This window comes from Saccoglossus kowalevskii, chromosome 8, assembly GCF_978046115.1.
Source record: "Saccoglossus kowalevskii chromosome 8, keSacKowa6.1, whole genome shotgun sequence".
NCBI lineage: Eukaryota > Metazoa > Hemichordata > Enteropneusta > Harrimaniidae > Saccoglossus > Saccoglossus kowalevskii.
Window position 1 is genome coordinate 34,378,963 of NC_140648.1, and position 15,928 is coordinate 34,394,890.

The window sequence follows — 15,928 nt, forward strand, 5'->3', positions numbered from 1 at the left end:
CGAATTCCACTTCTGACAATGTTATTTTACCTTTAGTAACTTAGCAAATTCTCGCCTAGTTTGTGCTCGATATGACATTTAATTATCTTAGTGTTTAGTCGTGATTCAACATTGACAGTAGTTTCGTTTAGTTTCAATTTACAAATACTGAACCGAGATTACGCATTATATTTCATGACATTTACAATAAACTGGACTATTCATTCAAGTTGCATACTGCAGAATGTCAGCAGCGTGGCGCAGCGGAAGCGTGCTGGGCCCATAACCCAGAGGTCCCTGAATCGAAACCAGGCGCTGCTATGAAATTGAAGTTTTTAACCGTTAATTCTCAAACAACCTGTTGCTGCGAGTTATGTGCCTTAAAAGTTTGCTTTATTCATCCGGAACATTAGCGATTCGCAATCTGCCAAGCGTAACAAATTATGAATGACGAGTAAGTAGGTTGGCAATAACAATAATTATTAACTGGCGCAAAATTTGATTTGCAAGTAACTGTCAGGATGGCCGAGCGGTCTAAGGCGCCAGACTCAAGGATTTGACACCTTGCCCTTATTTCAGGGTTATTTATGGGAGATTTCTGGTCCACGATTGTGGGCGTGGGTTCGAATCCCACTTCTGACAATGTTATTTTACCTTTAGTAACTTAGCAAATTCTCGCCTAGTTTGTGCTCGATATGACATTTAATTATCTTCGTGTTCAGTCGAGATTCAACATTGACAGTAGTTTCGTTTAGTTTCAATTTACAAATACTGAACCGAAATTACGCATTATATTTCATGACATTTACGATAAACTGGACTATTCATACAAGTTGCATATTGCAGAATGTCAGCAGCGTGGCGCAGCGGAAGCGTGCTGGGCCCATAACCCAGAGGTCTCTGGATCGAAACCAGGCGCTGCTATGAAATTGAAGTTTTTAACCATTAATTCTCAAACAACCTTTTGCTGCGAGTTATGTGCCTTAAAAGTTTGCTTTATTCATCCGGAACATTAGTGATTCGCAATCTGCCAAGCGTAACAAATTATGAATGACGAGTAAGTAGGTTGGCAATAACAATAATTATTAACTGGCGCAAAATTTGAGTTGCAAGTAACTGTCAGGATGGCCGAGCGGTCTAAGAGCAGACTCAAGGATTTGACACCTTGCCCTTATTTCAGGGTTATTTATGGGAGATTTCTGGTCCACGAATGTGGGCGTGGGTTCGAATCCCACTTCTGACAATGTTATTTTACCTTTAGTAACTTAGCAAATTCTCGCCTAGTTTGTGCTCGATATGACATTTAATTATCTTCGTGTTTAGTCGTGATTCAACATTGACAGTAGTTTCGTTTAGTTTCAATTTACAAATACTGAACCGAGATTACGCATTATATTTCATGACATTTACGATAAACTGGACTATTCATACAAGTTGCATACTGCAGAATGTCAGCAGCGTGGCGCAGCGGAAGCGTGCTGGGCCCATAACCCAGAGGTCCCTGGATCGAAACCAGGCGCTGCTATGAAATTGAAGTTTTTAACCGTTAATTCTCAAACAACCTGTTGCTGCGAGTTATGTGCCTTAAAAGTTTGCTTTATTCATCCGGAACATCCGTGATTCGCAAAATGCCAAGCGTAACAAATTATAAATGACGAGTAAGTAGGTTGGCAATAACAATAATTATTAACTGGCGCAAAATTTGAGTTGCAAGTAACTGTCAGGATGGCCGAGCGGTCTAAGGCGCCAGACTCAAGGATTTGACACCTTGCCCTTATTTCAGGGTTATTTATGGGAGATTTCTGGTCCACGAATGTGGGCGTGGGTTCGAATCCCACTTCTGACAATGTTATTTTACCTTTAGTAACTTAGCAAATTCTCGCCTAGTTTGTGCTCGATATGACATTTAATTATCTTCGTGTTTAGTCGTGATTCAACATTGACAGTAGTTTCGTTTAGTTTCAATTTACAAATACTGAACCGAGATTACGCATTATATTTCATGACATTTACGATAAACTGGACTATTCATACAAGTTGCATATTGCAGAATGTCAGCAGCGTGGCGCAGCGGAAGCGTGCTGGGCCCATAACCCAGAGGTCTCTGGATCGAAACCAGGCGCTGCTATGAAATTGAAGTTTTTAACCATTAATCCTCAAACAACCTTTTGCTGCGAGTTATGTGCCTTAAAAGTTTGCTTTATTCATCCGGAACATTAGTGATTCGCAATCTGCCAAGCGTAACAAATTATGAATGACGAGTAAGTAGGTTGGCAATAACAATAATTATTAACTGGCGCAAAATTTGAGTTGCAAGTAACTGTCAGGATGGCCGAGCGGTCTAAGAGCAGACTCAAGGATTTGACACCTTGCCCTTATTTCAGGGTTATTTATGGGAGATTTCTGGTCCACGAATGTGGGCGTGGGTTCGAATCCCACTTCTGACAATGTTATTTTACCTTTAGTAACTTAGCAAATTCTCGCCTAGTTTGTGCTCGATATGACATTTAATTATCTTCGTGTTTAGTCGTGATTCAACATTGACAGTAGTTTCGTTTAGTTTCAATTTACAAATACTGAACCGAGATTACGCATTATATTTCATGACATTTACGATAAACTGGACTATTCATACAAGTTGCATACTGCAGAATGTCAGCAGCGTGGCGCAGCGGAAGCGTGCTGGGCCCATAACCCAGAGGTCCCTGGATCGAAACCAGGCGCTGCTATGAAATTGAAGTTTTTAACCGTTAATTCTCAAACAACCTGTTGCTGCGAGTTATGTGCCTTAAAAGTTTGCTTTATTCATCCGGAACATCCGTGATTCGCAAAATGCCAAGCGTAACAAATTATAAATGATGAGTAAGTAGGTTGGCAATAACAATAATTATTAACTGGCGCAAAATTTGATTTGCAAGTAACTGTCAGGATGGCCGAGCGGTCTAAGGCGCCAGACTCAAGGATTTGACACCTTGCCCTTATTTCAGGGTTATTTATGGGAGATTTCTGGTCCACGAATGTGGGCGTGGGTTCGAATCCCACTTCTGACAATGTTATTTTACCTTTAGTAACTTAGCAAATTCTCGCCTAGTTTGTGCTCGATATGACATTTAATTATCTTCGTGTTTAGTCGTGATTCAACATTGACAGTAGTTTCGTTTAGTTTCAATTTACAAATACTGAACCGAGATTACGCATTATATTTCATGACATTTACGATAAACTGGACTATTCATACAAGTTGCATATTGCAGAATGTCAGCAGCGTGGCGCAGCGGAAGCGTGCTGGGCCCATAACCCAGAGGTCCCTGGATCGAAACCAGGCGCTGCTATGAAATTGAAGTTTTTAACCATTAATTCTCAAACAACCTTTTGCTGCGAGTTATGTGCCTTAAAAGTTTGCTTTATTCATCCGGAACATTAGTGATTCGCAATCTGCCAAGCGTAATAAATTATGAATGACGAGTAAGTAGGTTGGCAATAACAATAATTATTAACTGGCGCAAAATTTGAGTTGCAAGTAACTGTCAGGATGGCCGAGCGGTCTAAGAGCAGACTCAAGGATTTGACACCTTGCCCTTATTTCAGGGTTATTTATGGGAGATTTCTGGTCCACGAATGTGGGCGTGGGTTCGAATCCCACTTCTGACAATGTTATTTTACCTTTAGTAACTTAGCAAATTCTCGCCTAGTTTGTGCTCGATATGACATTTAATTATCTTCGTGTTTAGTCGTGATACAACATTGACAGTAGTTTCGTTTAGTTTCAATTTACAAATACTGAACCGAGATTACGCATTATATTTCATGACATTTACGATAAACTGGACGATTCATACAAGTTGCATACAGCAGAATGTCAGCAGCGTGGCGCAGCGGAAGCGTGCTGGGCCCATAACCCAGAGGTCCCTGGATCGAAACCAGGCGCTGCTATGAAATTGAAGTTTTTAACCGTTAATTCTCAAACAACCTGTTGCTGCGAGTTATGTGCCTTAAAAGTTTGCTTTATTCATCCGGAACATCCGTGATTCGCAAAATGCCAAGCGTAACAAATTATAAATGACGAGTAAGTAGGTTGGCAATAACAATAATTATTAACTGGCGCAAAATTTGAGTTGCAAGTAACTGTCAGGATGGCCGAGCGGTCTAAGGCGCCAGACTCAAGGATTTGACACCTTGCCCTTATTTCAGGGTTATTTATGGGAGATTTCTGGTCCACGAATGTGGGCGTGGGTTCGAATCCCACTTCTGACAATGTTATTTTACCTTTAGTAACTTAGCAAATTCTCGCCTAGTTTGTGCTCGATATGACATTTAATTATCTTAGTGTTTAGTCGTGATTCAACATTGACAGTAGTTTCGTTTAGTTTCAATTTACAAATACTGAACCGAGATTACGCATTATATTTCATGACATTTACGATAAACTGGACAATTCATACAAGTTGCATATTGCAGAATGTCAGCAGCGTGGCGCAGCGGAAGCGTGCTGGGCCCATAACCCAGAGGTCTCTGGATCGAAACCAGGCGCTGCTATGAAATTGAAGTTTTTAACCATTAATTCTCAAACAACCTTTTGCTGCGAGTTATGTGCCTTAAAAGTTTGCTTTATTCATCCGGAACATTAGTGATTCGCAATCTGCCAAGCGTAACAAATTATGAATGACGAGTAAGTAGGTTGGCAATAACAATAATTATTAACTGGCGCAAAATTTGAGTTGCAAGTAACTGTCAGGATGGCCGAGCGGTCTAAGAGCAGACTCAAGGATTTGACACCTTGCCCTTATTTCAGGGTTATTTATGGGAGATTTCTGGTCCACGAATGTGGGCGTGGGTTCGAATCCCACTTCTGACAATGTTATTTTACCTTTAGTAACTTAGCAAATTCTCGCCTAGTTTGTGCTCGATATGACATTTAATTATCTTCGTGTTTAGTCGTGATTCAACATTGACAGTAGTTTCGTTTAGTTTCAATTTACAAATACTGAACCGAGATTACGCATTATATTTCATGACATTTACGATAAACTGGACTATTCATACAAGTTGCATATTGCAGAATGTCAGCAGCGTGGCGCAGCGGAAGCGTGCTGGGCCCATAACCCAGAGGTCCCTGGATCGAAACCAGGCGCTGCTATGAAATTGAAGTTTTTAACCATTAATTCTCAAACAACCTTTTGCTGCGAGTTATGTGCCTTAAAAGTTTGCTTTATTCATCCGGAACATTAGTGATTCGCAATCTGCCAAGCGTAACAAATTATGAATGACGAGTAAGTAGGTTGGCAATAACAATAATTATTAACTGGCGCAAAATTTGAGTTGCAAGTAACTGTCAGGATGGCCGAGCGGTCTAAGAGCAGACTCAAGGATTTGACACCTTGCCCTTATTTCAGGGTTATTTATGAGAGATTTCTGGTCCACGAATGTGGGCGTGGGTTCGAATCCCACTTCTGACAATGTTATTTTACCTTTAGTAACTTAGCAAATTCTCGCCTAGTTTGTGCTCGATATGACATTTAATTATCTTCGTGTTTAGTCGTGATTCAACATTGACAGTAGTTTCGTTTAGTTTCAATTTACAAATACTGAACCGAGATTACGCATTATATTTCATGACATTTACGATAAACTGGACTATTCATACAAGTTGCATACTGCAGAATGTCAGCAGCGTGGTGCAGCGGAAGCGTGCTGGGCCCATAACCCAGAGGTCCCTGGATCGAAACCAGGCGCTGCTATGAAATTGAAGTTTTTAACCGTTAATTCTCAAACAACCTGTTGCTGCGAGTTATGTGCCTTAAAAGTTTGCTTTATTCATCCGGAACATCCGTGATTCGCAAAATGCCAAGCGTAACAAATTATAAATGACGAGTAAGTAGGTTGGCAATAACAATAATTATTAACTGGCGCAAAATTTGATTTGCAAGTAACTGTCAGGATGGCCGAGTGGTCTAAGGCGCCAGACTCAAGGATTTGACACCTTGCCCTTATTTCAGGGTTATTTATGGGAGATTTCTGGTCCACGAATGTGGGCGTGGGTTCGAATCCCACTTCTGACAATGTTATTTTACCTTTAGTAACTTAGCAAATTCTCGCCTAGTTTGTGCTCGATATGACATTTAATTATCTTCGTGTTTAGTCGTGATTCAACATTGACAGTAGTTTCGTTTAGTTTCAATTTTCAAATACTGAACAGAGATTACGCATTATATTTCATGACATTTACGATAAACTGGACTATTCATACAAGTTGCTTATTGCAGAATGGCAGCAGCGTGGCGCATCGGAAGCGTGCTGGGCCCATAACCCAGAGGTCCCTGGATCGAAACCAGGCGCTGCTATGAAATTGAAGTTTTTAACCGTTAATTCTCAAACAACCTGTTGCTGCGAGTTATGTGCCTTAAAAGTTTGCTTTATTCATCCGGAACATTCGTGATTCGCAATCCGCCAAACGTAACAAATTATGAATGACGAGTAAGTAGGTTGGCAATAACAATAATTATTAACTGGCGCAAAATTTGAGTTGCAAGTAACTGTCAGGATGGCCGATTGGTCTAAGTTGCCAGACTCAAGGATTTGACACCTTGCCCTTATTTCAGGGTTATTTATGGGAGATTTCTGGTCCACGAATGTGGGCGTGGGTTCGAATCCCACTTCTGACAATGTTATTTTACCTTTAGTAACTTAGCAAATTCTCGCCTAGTTTGTGCTCGATATGACATTTAATTATCTTCGTGTTTAGTCGTGATTCAACATTGACAGTAGTTTCGTTTAGTTTCAATTTACAAATACTGAACCGAGATTACGCATTATATTTCATGACATTTACGATAAACTGGACTATTCATACAAGTTGCATATTGCAGAATGTCAGCAGCGTGGCGCAGCGGAAGCGTGCTGGGCCCATAACCCAGAGGTCCCTGGATCGAAACCAGGCGCTGCTATGAAATTGAAGTTTTTAACCATTAATTCTCAAACAACCTTTTGCTGCGAGTTATGTGCCTTAAAAGTTTGCTTTATTCATCCGGAACATTAGTGATTCGCAATCTGCCAAGCGTAACAAATTATGAATGACGAGTAAGTAGGTTGGCAATAACAATAATTATTAACTGGCGCAAAATTTGAGTTGCAAGTAACTGTCAGGATGGCCGAGCGGTCTAAGAGCAGACTCAAGGATTTGACACCTTGCCCTTATTTCAGGGTTATTTATGGGAGATTTCTGGTCCACGAATGTGGGCGTGGGTTCGAATCCCACTTCTGACAATGTTATTTTACCTTTAGTAACTTAGCAAATTCTCGCCTAGTTTGTGCTCGATATGACATTTAATTATCTTCGTGTTTAGTCGTGATTCAACATTGACAGTAGTTTCGTTTAGTTTCAATTTACAAATACTGAACCGAGATTACGCATTATATTTCATGACATTTACGATAAACTGGACTATTCATACAAGTTGCATACTGCAGAATGTCAGCAGCGTGGTGCAGCGGAAGCGTGCTGGGCCCATAACCCAGAGGTCCCTGGATCGAAACCAGGCGCTGCTATGAAATTGAAGTTTTTAACCGTTAATTCTCAAACAACCTGTTGCTGCGAGTTATGTGCCTTAAAAGTTTGCTTTATTCATCCGGAACATCCGTGATTCGCAAAATGCCAAGCGTAACAAATTATAAATGACGAGTAAGTAGGTTGGCAATAACAATAATTATTAACTGGCGCAAAATTTGATTTGCAAGTAACTGTCAGGATGGCCGAGTGGTCTAAGGCGCCAGACTCAAGGATTTGACACCTTGCCCTTATTTCAGGGTTATTTATGGGAGATTTCTGGTCCACGAATGTGGGCGTGGGTTCGAATCCCACTTCTGACAATGTTATTTTACCTTTAGTAACTTAGCAAATTCTCGCCTAGTTTGTGCTCGATATGACATTTAATTATCTTCGTGTTTAGTCGTGATTCAACATTGACAGTAGTTTCGTTTAGTTTCAATTTTCAAATACTGAACAGAGATTACGCATTATATTTCATGACATTTACGATAAACTGGACTATTCATACAAGTTGCTTATTGCAGAATGGCAGCAGCGTGGCGCATCGGAAGCGTGCTGGGCCCATAACCCAGAGGTCCCTGGATCGAAACCAGGCGCTGCTATGAAATTGAAGTTTTTAACCGTTAATTCTCAAACAACCTGTTGCTGCGAGTTATGTGCCTTAAAAGTTTGCTTTATTCATCCGGAACATTCGTGATTCGCAATCCGCCAAACGTAACAAATTATGAATGACGAGTAAGTAGGTTGGCAATAACAATAATTATTAACTGGCGCAAAATTTGAGTTGCAAGTAACTGTCAGGATGGCCGAGCGGTCTAAGGCGCCAGACTCAAGGATTTGACACCTTGCCCTTATTTCAGGGTTATTTATGGGAGATTTCTGGTCCACGAATGTGGGCGTGGGTTCGAATTCCACTTCTGACAATGTTATTTTACCTTTAGTAACTTAGCAAATTCTCGCCTAGTTTGTGCTCGATATGACATTTAATTATCTTCGTGTTTAGTCGTGATTCAACATTGACAGTAGTTTCGTTTAGTTTCAATTTACAAATACTGAACCGAGATTACGCATTATATTTCATGACATTTACGATAAACTGGACTATTCATACAAGTTGCATACTGCAGAATGTCAGCAGCGTGGCGCAGCGGAAGCGTGCTGGGCCCATAACCCAGAGGTCCCTGGATCGAAACCAGGCGCTGCTATGAAATTGAAGTTTTTAACCGTTAATTCTCAAACAACCTGTTGCTGCGAGTTATGTGCCTTAAAAGTTTGCTTTATTCATCCGGAACATCCGTGATTCGCAAAATGCCAAGCGTAACAAATTATAAATGACGAGTAAGTAGGTTGGCAATAACAATAATTATTAACTGGCGCAAAATTTGAGTTGCAAGTAACTGTCAGGATGGCCGAGCGGTCTAAGGCGCCAGACTCAAGGATTTGACACCTTGCCCTTATTTCAGGGTTATTTATGGGAGATTTCTGGTCCACGAATGTGGGCGTGGGTTCGAATCCCACTTCTGACAATGTTATTTTACCTTTAGTAACTTAGCAAATTCTCGCCTAGTTTGTGCTCGATATGACATTTAATTATCTTCGTGTTTAGTCGTGATTCAACATTGACAGTAGTTTCGTTTAGTTTCAATTTACAAATACTGAACCGAGATTACGCATTATATTTCATCACATTTACGATAAACTGGACTATTCATACAAGTTGCATATTGCAGAATGTCAGCAGCGTGGCGCAGCGGAAGCGTGCTGGGCCCATAACCCTGGATCGAAACCAGGCGCTGCTATGAAATTGACGTTTTAAACCGTTAATTCTCAAACAACCTGTTGCTGCGAGTTATGTGCCTTAAAAGTTTGCTTTATTAATCCGGAACATTCGTGATTCGCAATCTGCCAAGCGTAACAAATTAAGAATGACGAGTAAGTAGGTTGGCAATAACAATAATTATTAACTGGCGCAAAATTTGAGTTGCAAGTAACTGTCAGGATGGCCGAGCGGTCTAAGGCGCCAGACTCAAGGATTTGACACCTTGCCCTTATTTCAGGGTTATTTATGGGAGATTTCTGGTCCACGAATGTGGGCGTGGGTTCGAATCCCACTTCTGACAATGTTATTTTACCTTTAGTAACTTAGCAAATTCTCGCCTAGTTTGTGCTCGATATGACATTTAATTATCTTCGTGTTTAGTCGTGATTCAACATTGACAGTAGTTTCGTTTAGTTTCAATTTACAAATACTGAACCGAGATTACGCATTATATTTCATGACATTTACGATAAACTGGACTATTCATACAAGTTGCATACTGCAGAATGTCAGCAGCGTGGCGCATCGGAAGCGTGCTGGGCCCATAACCCAGAGGTCCCTGGATCGAAACCAGGCGCTGCTATGAAATTGAAGTTTTTAACCGTTAATTCTCAAACAACCTGTTGCTGCGAGTTATGTGCCTTAAAAGTTTGCTTTATTAATCCGGAACATTCGTGATTCGCAATCTGCCAAGCGTAACAAATTATGAATGACGAGTAAGTAGGTTGGCAATAACAATAATTATTAACTGGCGCAAAATTTGAGTTGCAAGTAACTGTCAGGATGGCCGAGCGGTCTAAGGCGCCAGACTCAAGGATTTGACACCTTGCCCTTATTTCAGGGTTATTTATGGGAGATTTCTGGTCCACGAATGTGGGCGTGGGTTCGAATTCCACTTCTGACAATGTTATTTTACCTTTAGTAACTTAGCAAATTCTCGCCTAGTTTGTGCTCGATATGACATTTAATTATCTTCGTGTTTAGTCGTGATTCAACATTGACAGTAGTTTCGTTTAGTTTCAATTTACAAATACTGAACCGAGATTACGCATTATATTTCATGACATTTACGATAAACTGGACTATTCATACAAGTTGCATACTGCAGAATGTCAGCAGCGTGGCGCAGCGGAAGCGTGCTGGGCCCATAACCCAGAGGTCCCTGGATCGAAACCAGGCGCTGCTATGAAATTGAAGTTTTTAACCGTTAATTCTCAAACAACCTGTTGCTGCGAGTTATGTGCCTTAAAAGTTTGCTTTATTCATCCGGAACATCCGTGATTCGCAAAATGCCAAGCGTAACAAATTATAAATGACGAGTAAGTAGGTTGGCAATAACAATAATTATTAACTGGCGCAAAATTTGAGTTGCAAGTAACTGTCAGGATGGCCGAGCGGTCTAAGGCGCCAGACTCAAGGATTTGACACCTTGCCCTTATTTCAGGGTTATTTATGGGAGATTTCTGGTCCACGAATGTGGGCGTGGGTTCGAATCCCACTTCTGACAATGTTATTTTACCTTTAGTAACTTAGCAAATTCTCGCCTAGTTTGTGCTCGATATGACATTTAATTATCTTCGTGTTTAGTCGTGATTCAACATTGACAGTAGTTTCGTTTAGTTTCAATTTACAAATACTGAACCGAGATTACGCATTATATTTCATCACATTTACGATAAACTGGACTATTCATACAAGTTGCATACTGCAGAATGTCAGCAGCGTGGCGCAGCGGAAGCGTGCTGGGCCCATAACCCAGAGGTCCCTGGATCGAAACCAGGCGCTGCTATGAAATTGAAGTTTTTAACCGTTAATTCTCAAACAACCTGTTGCTGCGAGTTATGTGCCTTAAAAGTTTGCTTTATTCATCCGGAACATCCGTGATTCGCAAAATGCCAAGCGTAACAAATTATAAATGACGAGTAAGTAGGTTGGCAATAACAATAATTATTAACTGGCGCAAAATTTGAGTTGCAAGTAACTGTCAGGATGGCCGAGCGGTCTAAGGCGCCAGACTCAAGGATTTGACACCTTGCCCTTATTTCAGGGTTATTTATGGGAGATTTCTGGTCCACGAATGTGGGCGTGGGTTCGAATTCCACTTCTGACAATGTTATTTTACCTTTAGTAACTTAGCAAATTCTCGCCTAGTTTGTGCTCGATATGACATTTAATTATCTTCGTGTTTAGTCGTGATTCAACATTGACAGTAGTTTCGTTTAGTTTCAATTTACAAATACTGAACCGAGATTACGCATTATATTTCATGACATTTACGATAAACTGGACTATTCATACAAGTTGCATACTGCAGAATGTCAGCAGCGTGGCGCAGCGGAAGCGTGCTGGGCCCATAACCCAGAGGTCCCTGGATCGAAACCAGGCGCTGCTATGAAATTGAAGTTTTTAACCGTTAATTCTCAAACAACCTGTTGCTGCGAGTTATGTGCCTTAAAAGTTTGCTTTATTCATCCGGAACATCCGTGATTCGCAAAATGCCAAGCGTAACAAATTATAAATGACGAGTAAGTAGGTTGGCAATAACAATAATTATTAACTGGCGCAAAATTTGAGTTGCAAGTAACTGTCAGGATGGCCGAGCGGTCTAAGGCGCCAGACTCAAGGATTTGACACCTTGCCCTTATTTCAGGGTTATTTATGGGAGATTTCTGGTCCACGAATGTGGGCGTGGGTTCGAATCCCACTTCTGACAATGTTATTTTACCTTTAGTAACTTAGCAAATTCTCGCCTAGTTTGTGCTCGATATGACATTTAATTATCTTCGTGTTTAGTCGTGATTCAACATTGACAGTAGTTTCGTTTAGTTTCAATTTACAAATACTGAACCGAGATTACGCATTATATTTCATCACATTTACGATAAACTGGACTATTCATACAAGTTGCATATTGCAGAATGTCAGCAGCGTGGCGCAGCGGAAGCGTGCTGGGCCCATAACCCTGGATCGAAACCAGGCGCTGCTATGAAATTGACGTTTTAAACCGTTAATTCTCAAACAACCTGTTGCTGCGAGTTATGTGCCTTAAAAGTTTGCTTTATTAATCCGGAACATTCGTGATTCGCAATCTGCCAAGCGTAACAAATTAAGAATGACGAGTAAGTAGGTTGGCAATAACAATAATTATTAACTGGCGCAAAATTTGAGTTGCAAGTAACTGTCAGGATGGCCGAGCGGTCTAAGGCGCCAGACTCAAGGATTTGACACCTTGCCCTTATTTCAGGGTTATTTATGGGAGATTTCTGGTCCACGAATGTGGGCGTGGGTTCGAATCCCACTTCTGACAATGTTATTTTACCTTTAGTAACTTAGCAAATTCTCGCCTAGTTTGTGCTCGATATGACATTTAATTATCTTCGTGTTTAGTCGTGATTCAACATTGACAGTAGTTTCGTTTAGTTTCAATTTACAAATACTGAACCGAGATTACGCATTATATTTCATGACATTTACGATAAACTGGACTATTCATACAAGTTGCATACTGCAGAATGTCAGCAGCGTGGCGCATCGGAAGCGTGCTGGGCCCATAACCCAGAGGTCCCTGGATCGAAACCAGGCGCTGCTATGAAATTGAAGTTTTTAACCGTTAATTCTCAAACAACCTGTTGCTGCGAGTTATGTGCCTTAAAAGTTTGCTTTATTAATCCGGAACATTCGTGATTCGCAATCTGCCAAGCGTAACAAATTATGAATGACGAGTAAGTAGGTTGGCAATAACAATAATTATTAACTGGCGCAAAATTTGAGTTGCAAGTAACTGTCAGGATGGCCGAGCGGTCTAAGGCGCCAGACTCAAGGATTTGACACCTTGCCCTTATTTCAGGGTTATTTATGGGAGATTTCTGGTCCACGAATGTGGGCGTGGGTTCGAATTCCACTTCTGACAATGTTATTTTACCTTTAGTAACTTAGCAAATTCTCGCCTAGTTTGTGCTCGATATGACATTTAATTATCTTCGTGTTTAGTCGTGATTCAACATTGACAGTAGTTTCGTTTAGTTTCAATTTACAAATACTGAACCGAGATTACGCATTATATTTCATGACATTTACGATAAACTGGACTATTCATACAAGTTGCATACTGCAGAATGTCAGCAGCGTGGCGCAGCGGAAGCGTGCTGGGCCCATAACCCAGAGGTCCCTGGATCGAAACCAGGCGCTGCTATGAAATTGAAGTTTTTAACCGTTAATTCTCAAACAACCTGTTGCTGCGAGTTATGTGCCTTAAAAGTTTGCTTTATTCATCCGGAACATCCGTGATTCGCAAAATGCCAAGCGTAACAAATTATAAATGACGAGTAAGTAGGTTGGCAATAACAATAATTATTAACTGGCGCAAAATTTGAGTTGCAAGTAACTGTCAGGATGGCCGAGCGGTCTAAGGCGCCAGACTCAAGGATTTGACACCTTGCCCTTATTTCAGGGTTATTTATGGGAGATTTCTGGTCCACGAATGTGGGCGTGGGTTCGAATCCCACTTCTGACAATGTTATTTTACCTTTAGTAACTTAGCAAATTCTCGCCTAGTTTGTGCTCGATATGACATTTAATTATCTTCGTGTTTAGTCGTGATTCAACATTGACAGTAGTTTCGTTTAGTTTCAATTTACAAATACTGAACCGAGATTACGCATTATATTTCATCACATTTACGATAAACTGGACTATTCATACAAGTTGCATATTGCAGAATGTCAGCAGCGTGGCGCAGCGGAAGCGTGCTGGGCCCATAACCCTGGATCGAAACCAGGCGCTGCTATGAAATTGACGTTTTAAACCGTTAATTCTCAAACAACCTGTTGCTGCGAGTTATGTGCCTTAAAAGTTTGCTTTATTAATCCGGAACATTCGTGATTCGCAATCTGCCAAGCGTAACAAATTAAGAATGACGAGTAAGTAGGTTGGCAATAACAATAATTATTAACTGGCGCAAAATTTGAGTTGCAAGTAACTGTCAGGATGGCCGAGCGGTCTAAGGCGCCAGACTCAAGGATTTGACACCTTGCCCTTATTTCAGGGTTATTTATGGGAGATTTCTGGTCCACGAATGTGGGCGTGGGTTCGAATCCCACTTCTGACAATGTTATTTTACCTTTAGTAACTTAGCAAATTCTCGCCTAGTTTGTGCTCGATATGACATTTAATTATCTTCGTGTTTAGTCGTGATTCAACATTGACAGTAGTTTCGTTTAGTTTCAATTTACAAATACTGAACCGAGATTACGCATTATATTTCATGACATTTACGATAAACTGGACTATTCATACAAGTTGCATACTGCAGAATGTCAGCAGCGTGGCGCATCGGAAGCGTGCTGGGCCCATAACCCAGAGGTCCCTGGATCGAAACCAGGCGCTGCTATGAAATTGAAGTTTTTAACCGTTAATTCTCAAACAACCTGTTGCTGCGAGTTATGTGCCTTAAAAGTTTGCTTTATTCATCCGGAACATCCGTGATTCGCAAAATGCCAAGCGTAACAAATTATAAATGACGAGTAAGTAGGTTGGCAATAACAATAATTATTAACTGGCGCAAAATTTGAGTTGCAAGTAACTGTCAGGATGGCCGAGCGGTCTAAGGCGCCAGACTCAAGGATTTGTCACCTTGCCCTTATTTCAGGGTTATTTATGGGAGATTTCTGGTCCACGAATGTGGGCGTGGGTTCGAATCCCACTTCTGACAATGTTATTTTACCTTTAGTAACTTAGCAAATTCTCGCCTAGTTTGTGCTCGATATGACATTTAATTATCTTCGTGTTTAGTCGTGATTCAACATTGACAGTAGTTTCGTTTAGTTTCAATTTACAAATACTGAACCGAGATTACGCATTATATTTCATGACATTTACGATAAACTGGACTATTCATACAAGTTGCATATTGCAGAATGTCAGCAGCGTGGCGCAGCGGAAGCGTGCTGGGCCCATAACCCAGAGGTCCCTGGATCGAAACCAGGCGCTGCTATGAAATTGACGTTTTAAACCGTTAATTATCGAACAACCTGTTGCTCCGAGTTATGTGCCTTAAAAGTTTGCTTTATTAATCCGGAACATTCGTGATTCGCAATCTGCCAAGCGTAACAAATTATGAATGACGAGTAAGTAGGTTGGCAATAACAATAATTATTAACTGGCGCAAAATTTGAGTTGCAAGTAACTGTCAGGATGGCCGAGCGGTCTAAGGCGCCAGACTCAAGGATTTGACACCTTGCCCTTATTTCAGGGTTATTTATGGGAGATTTCTGGTCCACGAATGTGGGCGTGGGTTCGAATCCCACTTCTGACAATGTTATTTTACCTTTAGTAACTTAGCAAATTCTCGCCTAGTTTGTGCTCGATATGACATTTAATTATCTTCGTGTTTAGTCGTGATTCAACATTGACAGTAGTTTCGTTTAGTTTCAATTTACAAATACTGAACCGAGATTACGCATGATATTTCATGACATTTACGATAAACTGGACTATTCATACAAGTTGCATATTGCAGAATGTCAGCAGCGTGGCGCAGCGGAAGCGTGCTGGGCCCATAACCCAGAGGTCCCTGGATCGAAACC

General features: G+C 40.9%; 15 non-coding genes across 15 annotated transcripts; all 15 read left to right on the plus strand.

Annotated features, from left to right (window-relative positions):
- The first annotated feature begins 494 nt into the window (after nucleotides 1-494).
- On the plus strand, nucleotides 495-621 carry TRNAL-CAA (transfer RNA leucine (anticodon CAA)). The gene is made up of 2 exons: nucleotides 495-532; nucleotides 576-621. It is a non-coding gene; the product is annotated as a tRNA-Leu (tRNA).
- A 1,077-nt stretch (nucleotides 622-1,698) lies between these two features.
- On the plus strand, nucleotides 1,699-1,825 carry TRNAL-CAA (transfer RNA leucine (anticodon CAA)). Its single transcript has 2 exons — nucleotides 1,699-1,736; nucleotides 1,780-1,825. It is a non-coding gene; the product is annotated as a tRNA-Leu (tRNA).
- Nucleotides 1,826-2,902: 1,077 nt separating this feature from the next.
- On the plus strand, nucleotides 2,903-3,029 carry TRNAL-CAA (transfer RNA leucine (anticodon CAA)). Its single transcript has 2 exons — nucleotides 2,903-2,940; nucleotides 2,984-3,029. It is a non-coding gene; the product is annotated as a tRNA-Leu (tRNA).
- Nucleotides 3,030-4,106: 1,077 nt separating this feature from the next.
- On the plus strand, nucleotides 4,107-4,233 carry TRNAL-CAA (transfer RNA leucine (anticodon CAA)). Its single transcript has 2 exons — nucleotides 4,107-4,144; nucleotides 4,188-4,233. It is a non-coding gene; the product is annotated as a tRNA-Leu (tRNA).
- A 1,678-nt stretch (nucleotides 4,234-5,911) lies between these two features.
- Nucleotides 5,912-6,038, plus strand: TRNAL-CAA (transfer RNA leucine (anticodon CAA)). The gene is made up of 2 exons: nucleotides 5,912-5,949; nucleotides 5,993-6,038. It is a non-coding gene; the product is annotated as a tRNA-Leu (tRNA).
- Nucleotides 6,039-7,718: 1,680 nt separating this feature from the next.
- On the plus strand, nucleotides 7,719-7,845 carry TRNAL-CAA (transfer RNA leucine (anticodon CAA)). The gene is made up of 2 exons: nucleotides 7,719-7,756; nucleotides 7,800-7,845. It is a non-coding gene; the product is annotated as a tRNA-Leu (tRNA).
- Nucleotides 7,846-8,924: 1,079 nt separating this feature from the next.
- Nucleotides 8,925-9,051, plus strand: TRNAL-CAA (transfer RNA leucine (anticodon CAA)). The gene is made up of 2 exons: nucleotides 8,925-8,962; nucleotides 9,006-9,051. It is a non-coding gene; the product is annotated as a tRNA-Leu (tRNA).
- Nucleotides 9,052-9,518: 467 nt separating this feature from the next.
- On the plus strand, nucleotides 9,519-9,645 carry TRNAL-CAA (transfer RNA leucine (anticodon CAA)). The gene is made up of 2 exons: nucleotides 9,519-9,556; nucleotides 9,600-9,645. It is a non-coding gene; the product is annotated as a tRNA-Leu (tRNA).
- A 1,079-nt stretch (nucleotides 9,646-10,724) lies between these two features.
- Nucleotides 10,725-10,851, plus strand: TRNAL-CAA (transfer RNA leucine (anticodon CAA)). The gene is made up of 2 exons: nucleotides 10,725-10,762; nucleotides 10,806-10,851. It is a non-coding gene; the product is annotated as a tRNA-Leu (tRNA).
- Nucleotides 10,852-11,930: 1,079 nt separating this feature from the next.
- Nucleotides 11,931-12,057, plus strand: TRNAL-CAA (transfer RNA leucine (anticodon CAA)). The gene is made up of 2 exons: nucleotides 11,931-11,968; nucleotides 12,012-12,057. It is a non-coding gene; the product is annotated as a tRNA-Leu (tRNA).
- A 467-nt stretch (nucleotides 12,058-12,524) lies between these two features.
- TRNAL-CAA (transfer RNA leucine (anticodon CAA)) lies at nucleotides 12,525-12,651 on the plus strand. The gene is made up of 2 exons: nucleotides 12,525-12,562; nucleotides 12,606-12,651. It is a non-coding gene; the product is annotated as a tRNA-Leu (tRNA).
- Nucleotides 12,652-13,730: 1,079 nt separating this feature from the next.
- TRNAL-CAA (transfer RNA leucine (anticodon CAA)) lies at nucleotides 13,731-13,857 on the plus strand. Its single transcript has 2 exons — nucleotides 13,731-13,768; nucleotides 13,812-13,857. It is a non-coding gene; the product is annotated as a tRNA-Leu (tRNA).
- A 467-nt stretch (nucleotides 13,858-14,324) lies between these two features.
- Nucleotides 14,325-14,451, plus strand: TRNAL-CAA (transfer RNA leucine (anticodon CAA)). Its single transcript has 2 exons — nucleotides 14,325-14,362; nucleotides 14,406-14,451. It is a non-coding gene; the product is annotated as a tRNA-Leu (tRNA).
- A 476-nt stretch (nucleotides 14,452-14,927) lies between these two features.
- Nucleotides 14,928-15,054, plus strand: TRNAL-CAA (transfer RNA leucine (anticodon CAA)). The gene is made up of 2 exons: nucleotides 14,928-14,965; nucleotides 15,009-15,054. It is a non-coding gene; the product is annotated as a tRNA-Leu (tRNA).
- Nucleotides 15,055-15,530: 476 nt separating this feature from the next.
- Nucleotides 15,531-15,657, plus strand: TRNAL-CAA (transfer RNA leucine (anticodon CAA)). The gene is made up of 2 exons: nucleotides 15,531-15,568; nucleotides 15,612-15,657. It is a non-coding gene; the product is annotated as a tRNA-Leu (tRNA).
- The last annotated feature ends 271 nt before the right edge of the window (nucleotides 15,658-15,928 follow it).